Raw genomic sequence first — 9,854 nt, 5'->3', positions numbered from 1 at the left:
ACCCTTTTGGACTATATACTACCCCCTACTACCTTAGGGAGGGGATCTGTAGCAACTCTAATTTCTCATATCCATTTAATTAGCTAAAACTTAAAATACTATGTATCTAAACTCGTCATTCAATTTAAAGGCTTACATACATCTTGATCTTACATCTTATGATTCCTACATGGAACTTGTACCCTCTCCAGAACACCTGAGCTAACAACTCTCTATCTCATGCAACAGTCCCATCTGGGACACTATTCCATAAGTCATCATTATCAGTAATAACCTTCTATCCCTTCTGAAAAGATAGGACTATACCCTAACTTACTGCAACAAAGGTACTACATTTACCCCCTTGCCAAAACCATGTAAAATTAATGACTCTCTTATCATATCATAGCTCTGTAAATCATCAATTCACAGTTTCGACCTTCTCTAGGTAGTAGGGTTGTACTTTACACCTTGCTGATACACACAGGGTATACAATTCTCACTAAGATCTAAGCAAAACGTCAGTCGTACTGCAAAAACCATCCAAAATTCCATACCGAAGACCAGATGGTCTCACTTTATAGGCGTTACCTTTACTTTGCAACTAATCTGAAACCTCTGGTCTGATGGCAACTCTTGATGTAACTCTAGCTCATGCTAAGGTAACTGATTCACTGACTCTAGTTACCACCCAACTATGACTTTTCGATATTCTAGCTCTAGATCCCTAACCAGGAGTTCCCAACTCCTCTGCAGATATAGAACTTTGTTCTGGCATAATTGTATCAAAACAGAGGCCATTCGCAAACACTCTGATTATGGAGCACCACAGGGATGCGTGCAGCTCTACACAATAATCCCATGTCGGTACTGTAATCTGTAGCTTACAGAGCAGATATCGAGAACATTGTATAGTTACTACGATACGTCTTAACAGACTAGGTCTCCCAATCTCTTATCTCTCTTGAATCTACTGATATCATAAACTTACTCTGACTGGGTCATCCACTGACGATTGCCAGCAGTGGTATCCTCACCCTTATCTAGGGCAACTGTACCATCAAAACTCACCTTTATGTACTCGTGCCTAGCACTAGATAGGCACAACACTTAGACCCATACTGATAGGAACATAGCATTTCTTGGAGTATGTATTTCCATGACAGACCTAAACACATCAGCTAAATCTATTTCACGTCTCTATGTACTCCACAAAAATCAAGATACTAACTAAAGCACTCTTATATTACCCGGGATATAACGCAGAAGCTAGAAACAAGGAGTTACAGAAAAAGAAGAAATAGAATCCTATACTCAGCATGTGACAACTCTGGGCGCACATTTTTTCATGAATCTAAAGTCTAAGCTCTGATACCACATTTGTCACGACCCAACCTATGGGCCGGACCGGCACTAGGACCTGGGCCTTATTGTTTCCAAACCTATAACTAGGCCCACAAATTAGGCTCAACATGCATATAAAATAACTTAAATTAAACTATTATAATTTTATTTTGGGCCAACTTAACCCAATAATTATTGGAAACTAAAATTAGGGGAGCCCAGCTCAACCCTATTACATCATTTACAAATTATTTGTATGTCATAAAAATTTTCATTTATTAATATCAAAAATTTAAATTAACAGAATTCCTAATAGGGCCCATACTACTACAACACATGCGGAGTTCTAGATTTCAAATTTTGAAAATAATGAAACAAATAAATAATTGATATTAAACCTGCGAGGAAAGAAGCAGGTTATTCTAAAAAAGGTCTCCTCCTGTAGCCTGAAAAAATAGGGTGAACAGGAGTGAGCGTTCGACTCAGAGAGTAAAATACTAATTTTAACCACAATTTCTATAGCTAACTAAAGCTAATGCATCCTAAGGAATGGAATGCAACATCATCATAATTTTCATACAAACCACATCATAGCAGTAAAAAGGCAATTTGGAGCACTCACCCACCCAACACTGTTCAAATAGTACATATATGGGAGCTGATCCCCTATACAGCTCTCTTAATCCAACATCTATCAGCGAGTGTCTCTCAAGCCGGACTTTCGCTTAATAAACCAAATGCGGGGTCCCAACGAGTGTCTCTCAAGCCGTGTCTACCCGTCCTGTCCATATCCAATACCATACCACACGAACACCAACGCACGCACACTATTCCAAATTACCACAAACAACATCCATGGTACTTCATCAATTATGAATGCAATATAAAACGTGTTTAGTATTTAACTACATAGATACATATTTATAAGTGATGCATGGGCATGCTTGAACATATAATAATATCGAAATTATAATTAAAATTAGTATTTGATTCACCGTACACTGAGAACTATTGTGGCTGCTGGATAGAGGAAAATAGTTGACCTCGATCACCTAAATAATTATATTATAAATTTATTAGTACTAAGTCAAAATAAAACTCTAAAAAGACAACAGACAACCTAATTCATGCCGGAAATCCGATAGAGTTTCCCCTATACCTGGGATCTACCCAACCTGCAAAAATGGTTCAAATAACACTTCTAAACTCAACCAATATCTCATCATCATTATATGGCCCCTCCTAGGCCTTCCAAACCAGCTAATACTCACAATCTTAAAAATTACGTTTTAGTCCCTATAATTGACATTTTGTAAAAATCCACTCAAACAAGCTTTAAAAATTCTAAAATTTTGTCCCGCGATCTTTAACAATATTATAAGGCTATTGCAAAAGGAATCAAAATTTTTTGATCATTCACGAATATTTTATGAATTTTATTCTAACCCAGTACAAGACAAAATTTGAGCAATGTAGAGTTCGAGTTTACCTATGCCAAATCTGACATCTGAAAAGCGTTCAGAACGTTTGGAAATGCTAGGATTGACTATAATATTGATCACTTTCTAAGACAGGCCGTCGGATTTAGCTGAAAATACGATCCCGGCGTCGGTGAGCTATCCTCAATCCGATTGCACCTAAATAAATTTCAAATTTTATTAATAATTATCATAAAATTATTTTTAAATTTTGGGAATCGAAAAAGTTCAAAAATCTCACCAAGTGATCTGGATCGATTATCGCCTTTTTCAAACGGTGTTCGATCGGAGCGGGATCGGTCCTATCTAAAAGATTTCGCCGTCCTGAGTCCATCGGTGGCCTCAGATTTCCGATCTGACGGTCGGATCAGCCGGAAACCTTCCGGAAAGCCCACTACCCAAATTTTCTCTCTCCTCTTTCTCTCTCTTCGAAACTCGTCGGAAACCTCCATGGAACGGAGCACTGCCGGTCGGGATGGGAAGCCCGTGGTCCCAGGAGTCGAGCGCCACCCTTCCCTCATCGAATGGTCGCTGGAGCTGGCTGAAAATGGCCTTGGAAGTCCTCGCCGTCGCTCTCTCTCTCTCTTCAATTCTCATCGCCGCCGCCTCCATCTGCCACTGTTTCCTGTCCACTGGTGGTTGCTCATTCACGTCGAAGCCGACTAAAGCTTCACCGACTACTGGGGATCACCGGACGGAGGGGAAATTGGGGAAGAAGGGCGTCGGGTGGAGGGGCTGCGAGAGGGAGGGAGAAGGAAAGAAAGAGAAAAGAAAGAAAGAAAAAAAAAAGGGGGGGGGGGTGGTGAAGCTTGGGCCAATTTTTTTTTTTTTTAACTTCTAATTACACTATTAGTCCCTCAACTTATTAGAGGTTTATAATTAGGTCCAAAATTATTTTATTATGTTAAAGTTTAATAAAACTCTAATAATGATAAAAATAAATATAATCTAGAAAATTTTAATTATTTTATTCTTATTTACTAAATTAACTTTAATTAATTTATTTATTATTAATTTATTTATTATTATTATTATTTTTAATTTTAAAATCAATTCAAATAGATGTATAATATTAATAACATAATATTTTTTTTTATTTATAAATTTAAAATTTTTGGGTTGTTACACCATGGCCCATGCAGGATCAGTGGGCATTGCTTGTGGAATTAAAAGAGGGATTACCTTTTAGTTAAAGTGAATTTGTCCTGACTCTCCCATTTCAATTAATCCTCTGACATTTTACATGCATATCATGCCAAGTAAGCTTGCGTGTAGAATGTTGCAAGGAAAAGAAAATATTTTGGAATCTCCTGAACTTGTGAAAAGCACCAATATTTTGAAACTATATACTACTGTCCATCAGCAGATTAGATAGGTATTCCCCCTTCTTCACATAGTTTCAGATTAGAACATAGCCCCTGAAAATAAATCCTGGCACATGAAGACCTTGTAGTTGTTTATACAAGGCAATTTTACAACTGGCTAGGCCGGGGCTAATAGTTGTGGTCCTTGGTTTGGGAATTGTGAGGAAACCTTGGTACTAAATCCACAAACTTATGAAGGGAAATGGGTTAATTTAGATGCAAACAATTGAACAAGGTGGCTGAGTGCTGACCCTTGAACTGAATGCACAATTGGGCTTTTGATGCAAAGAAGTTTGTTGTGAATGCTACTTATATCACTTTTCCAAGCTTTCACAAGCTCAATCCAAGTCTTTCTACTGTTTTCTAAAAAGGCCCAGTTTGACAGAATCTGTTTGGGCTAACTAAAGCTTCAGATTTGCTGAGTCAAAATGCTTAATTGAGAACTGGATGTCATTGGCAGTCCATCTGAATCAGGGCTGGGCGTCAAAGTGTGCATGAACAATAGTGCTTATTTTCTTCTTGATCAAAATCTATTCAGGACAGAACCCAAATCTTCGGAAACAAATCAAGAAAGACTGGAATCTCCAAGCTGTAATTGGAGCACAGAGCTGCCCATTTGGTGCATTTACAGTAAATGAGGGATTGAATTGCATATTTATACACTGAAGGAGGTCATAGATGTGACATTGGATTGAAGCTTACCACAACTCAGAAGGGTACTGTTCCTGTATGATTTTGGTTTCTATATATATATAAACTTTGCCATATCTAGTTCATCATGTAAATGTAAATTTCATCATACATATTTTACATGTGAATCTCATCATAAATACAATTCATGATTGATTCATGGTCCACTTAACAGACATGAAGGGGTGCAATGACCAAAAATGCAGCTAATTAAAAAAAAAAGCTTTAGTTCGTACTTAATTTCTAGAGGTACAATGTGATCATCCAACTTCAAAAACAAGTCGCAGTTTTGACAAATTGATACCACCAAGCACGCGAAGCCTTTTGATTTTTTCTTTTTTCCTTTTTCTAGTCTGACATATAGAAAGAATTTTAGTTAATATATCATTTTTCACATGACAAGGGCTGTATCTGCGTTGATTTTTCAATTCAAAGTTCCAGTTAGATAGAAGAGACCCATATGCATTAATTCAAATGATATATGTTCTTATGAGCTAATTAAGATGAAGAAAATTGAATAATCCAATAAAATTTTGCCTTATTTTTTATGGAAAATTAAAATTAATAAAAATTATAAAATTTTCAGTTGATTAAAATTATAAATTTAGAGTATATTATTTAAATATGAATTCAAATCCATTTTTCATCTCTACCCAACAAAATGATGATAAAGTTAAGTTTCCAAGGAAAAAATATAAATGCAGCATGGCTAGAAATGTGTGTGTGTATATATATATATATATATACACATGAATAAAGAATAAATCAGTGTGAGGTTTATTTACACAAAAATGTATTTACTTGGTAAAAGATCAACAGAAAGAAAAGCATGCATATAAAGATAATAAATCCATGCTATGCATATGCAAGTTTAGGGCATAGACATGCAAAGATATATATATATATATATATATATATATATATATATATATATATATATGTATAGCTCCCCTTGAACATGTATGTGTGTATGAATTACACTTGTACTATCTAGTCACCAGATAAACATACATACATCATCTCATGAAGATCTAGCTACTTGATATATGGTATATCTAGCTAGGAGAGAATAAGAATTATAATTTCTACACTCTACTGCATGGAAAAGCAAACCCTAGTTTCATCATTGTAGATATGTACCTGGCACGGGCTTGAAATGTAATGAAGTTTTATTCCTTTATCATTCAGAAAGGAAACTTCTGAACTGTATATGATTTCCCATGGTCTCAACAAGAACAGAAAGAAATCCACATGAAGCCAATTATTACATGTCGCGAATATGAAAAAAGAGCAATAATCAAAACAACAAGATTATAGAAAGAGAGAGAAATGATATATTCAAATAGAAAACACACATACCCACATAACAACAGCTTCTCTTTAAAGAAGTAAAATCATGTAAATGATTAACTTCACCAAGCAGCACGGGAAGGTCTTGAAACAGATTAAAACAAACTAGTAATTAATATATATTTAGTAAATGATCAAAATGAAAAGAAAAACCCTTGTAGGCAAATAGCAGTTTTTTTAATTATTCTTCTAGTGGATTTGCTTGATCTAGCAAATGATCGGACCGAGACGCTTGATTCCCCGATTAGGTGTAGGATCCTTCGATGACCCTTTTACTTCAACTTAAATACGCTAGCTTTTTCTCATGAGTAAACCCTCTATTCCTTTTCTTCTTCTTCTTCTTCTTCTCTGTGATTTCCCTTGTTTTGGTTTTGGGATGTGAAGAAGTTGGATTGTGAAAAAAGAAGCTGGAGGTAGTGGAGGTGAGGGGGTAATGATGATGGTGGTGAATAGTCTGTGTGAATGGCAAGGAGGAGGAGGAGGGCATGATGATTGCTTTAGGGTGATGCGGTTGAAAGGTTGAAGAAAAATCCAAGGTATTGCGTGCCATTTCCTCAGTAAGAGAGAGAGACGTCTCTCTCTCTCTCTCTCTCTCTCTCTCTCTGTGGAGAGAATTATCACGAAGCCCTCGGTGATAGCTTTTTCATGCCCCAGCTCTTGTTCTCTCTGTTAAAAGGAAAGGACCCATTTTATTATTTCCTGGAAAGAGTAATCAGATGCATCACTTAATTCTTGTTATTGACTGCAACTTCCAATAGCGAAGACCCAAACAGTCAATTTGACATTTAAAGAAATTTGCTTCATGTGAATTACCCTATAATTAACATTTCTTAAATAATGATTGCACCAGGCAAGCAGGAAATGGAGATGCACAAGAAAATTCCCTTTTCTTGATTAAAAAATGATGATTCTCTACAGTAAAAGGCTGTTTGTGACTGTATATGGAATAGAGAAGGAAATGCTAGTAGCAAGCTTTATTGGGTTTAGATAAAGAAGAGAATTTTGACAGGAAGCAGCAGGGATTATATAAATATAAGATATAAAAGAATGAAAGTGGAAATGGAATCATAGAACTCAGGAATTAAAACAGAACTGACAGGGGTGAGAGAAACGATAGAACACACATGAGGTGAGGAGGGAGAGTTTGTGGTATTTCGAGGGAGAAAGTGTGGCCTGGTGGATCGAGTACATTAATTCAATGGCTTTCCCTGGAAAAGAAGCCTGGTGAATATAGGAAAGAGGACAAAAATGTTTGTTGCTGTTTCTCAAATGCAATAATCTTTTCTGTCAAGGAAAAATTTTTCACTTAGCTTCATATAGCCTTTTTCTTTTTTGCTTTTGGAAGTATCAAGTAAGGGTTACAGCAAAGCATAAGATTCCCATTTGAGCATTTTTTGATTTGTGTCTCCTCGGTCCTTCTTCTGATTTGAAAGCCTAGGTACGTAATAGAATTATCATATGTATTTGATATATTTCCCACAAATAATAATAATAATAATAACATATATAGTAATTTTTTTTTTATCATTTCACATTACATTCCAAATCTCTGTTGAAAATAAAATTCACCTTGGTCTTAATTGGTCTAATGAGTCCACCACGTCATGACAAAGTTTTACCCTAACTTTTTTGAGAAAAGGGAAATATAATCTCTTTGGGGGAAAAATTATTAAAATATGAATTTTTTTTAATTTAAATGTAATTTATTATGAACTCATAGTAAAATATATAGATTAGGATTCAGGTATAGATAAAAATTTCCCTCACAACTTGTTCCGTGAGGCCATCACTTTATGTTTGACCCTGATAAAGTCACCCACCCGAACCAGCCTTTTATTCCACTTTCTCCTTCACATTAGTAGTGGAGAAAAATAAAAAATAAAAAAAAGTAATAATAATTGTTGTGGGAAAACAAAAGTATATAGTTAGATGGAAAAGTAGAAACTCTAGAACAAAGAAAAAAAAATTTCCAGAGATTCAAAAATCTTTTAAGCACCAAACAAAGTCTAAACCCAAAAGATCAAAAGATCACAGTGTTCCTGTCTGCTAGTCTTTATCTATATGCTTGTTAGGTCACATATATGCATAGAGTGGCACCAAATTCTTTTCCCCTTCTCATTTTTGAACCTTCTTGCCATTTTCTCATGGCATGCTGCTGCCTCAATTTTCACTAAAATACAAAATTTTTGCCTTGTCTATGTATAAAAGACTTGACAAATTATATGAGGTGGTGGGTGCTACAAAAACAAATAATTCTCTTAATACGATTTCCAATAAATATATTAAAATTTTTTATAAAAAAAAATAAATTTTAAACTTTATTTTTACATTTTTAAAGATGGGTGAATGTAATGGAGTTACTTATGAATTTTCATTGGCCTAACATCAATTATATAATAGGAGACATAATTTATCATATTATCTATCTATAAATTTAAGATAAGGTGTTTTAGGACCCACATATCAGACTTCAAATTCTACAAATGACTCCCACCAAGGGCAGAAGGTGGTGTGGCTCCTATGACATAACAGTGGAAAGTGTCACATTTTATAATGTTATTCCTTGTTTGGTTCCAAAAAATCTGCTTAATATCATCATTGCAAGTTAGAAAGGAGGAGTACACAGACACCGCCCAAAACTCTTTATTATTAGAAGATGAGCTTAGACCGCTAGTGCCATTGAGCCCCATGGGCTGGGCCTAAGCTGGGATATTAGGACTAGGCTCCCCTGACCAAAATAATTCTGTCCCTATATGTTCTTGGTTATGGAAACAAACTGTAATAATAATAATAAAATAATTATAAGATATTTTAATGGACCATTTATATAAATTTTGGATGTTATTTTATTTTAATTTTGTCAATCACATGAATGGATTCATTTTTATCATTCAGTAAGAATTATTTATACAGTAAATTCATGAAATGCAAAGTCATCTATAATCTCCCAAAAATTTTGGAATTTTATTAAAAGCGTAAATTATAAGTTAACCATCGAAATTTGTAAAAATTTATAATTTAAATTTTTATGTCTAATTTAAACTAATTTATTTTTTCAAATTTGATTCTATCAATAATTTGATTTTTTTTTTAAATTAACTAATTATTATTAATTATAATAAAGGTCTAATATTCCAAAAAATTTAAGACTTTATGTGTTTTTTCAATTACAGTCAAATTTTTTTTTTGTTAATTTTAGCCTAATTTAAAATTTTAATATTTATTATAACTTGATTAAAATTAGATATTTGAGGTTGTTGATGTGGTGATTAACATAAAAGAATATTATTTTTAATATATTATTACTAACGTATATGCACTTTTATGTTATTGATGACGTGATAAAAATATTTTTACTTTATATATTGTTGATCTATTATAACTTTAATAATTAAAAAAATAAAAAATTTGTAAATTTTATAAATTTATTTTATTTATAGTTAGTTGATTAATTTTATCTAATTTGATTAAAATTAATATTTTAATACTTAATACAATCATGTGTATATGTATATGATGAGATTTTATTTTGTATCCCATATAAATTATTAATATATCTTAATATAACTTTTATTAAGTAATGTATAGTGTCCTAAATTATTATAAATGTAAAATATTTGTATTGTATTGTAATATATATTTTTTTATT

General features: G+C 33.7%; 1 long non-coding RNA gene across 1 annotated transcript; it reads right to left on the bottom strand.

The window, feature by feature from the left end:
- Nucleotides 1-4,932: 4,932 nt before the first annotated feature.
- On the bottom strand, nucleotides 4,933-7,588 carry LOC110658102 (uncharacterized). The gene is made up of 2 exons (XR_002495511.2): nucleotides 5,996-7,588; nucleotides 4,933-5,208 (listed from the first exon to the last, which is right to left on the bottom strand). It is a non-coding gene; the product is annotated as an uncharacterized LOC110658102 (long non-coding RNA).
- Nucleotides 7,589-9,854: the final 2,266 nt, after the last annotated feature.

The sequence above is a fragment of the Hevea brasiliensis genome, chromosome 13 (genome assembly GCF_030052815.1).
Source record: "Hevea brasiliensis isolate MT/VB/25A 57/8 chromosome 13, ASM3005281v1, whole genome shotgun sequence".
Taxonomy (NCBI): Eukaryota; Viridiplantae; Streptophyta; class Magnoliopsida; order Malpighiales; family Euphorbiaceae; genus Hevea; species Hevea brasiliensis.
The sequence above is the reverse complement of the archived record's forward strand: the minus strand, read 5'-3'. Positions and strand labels throughout refer to the sequence as shown.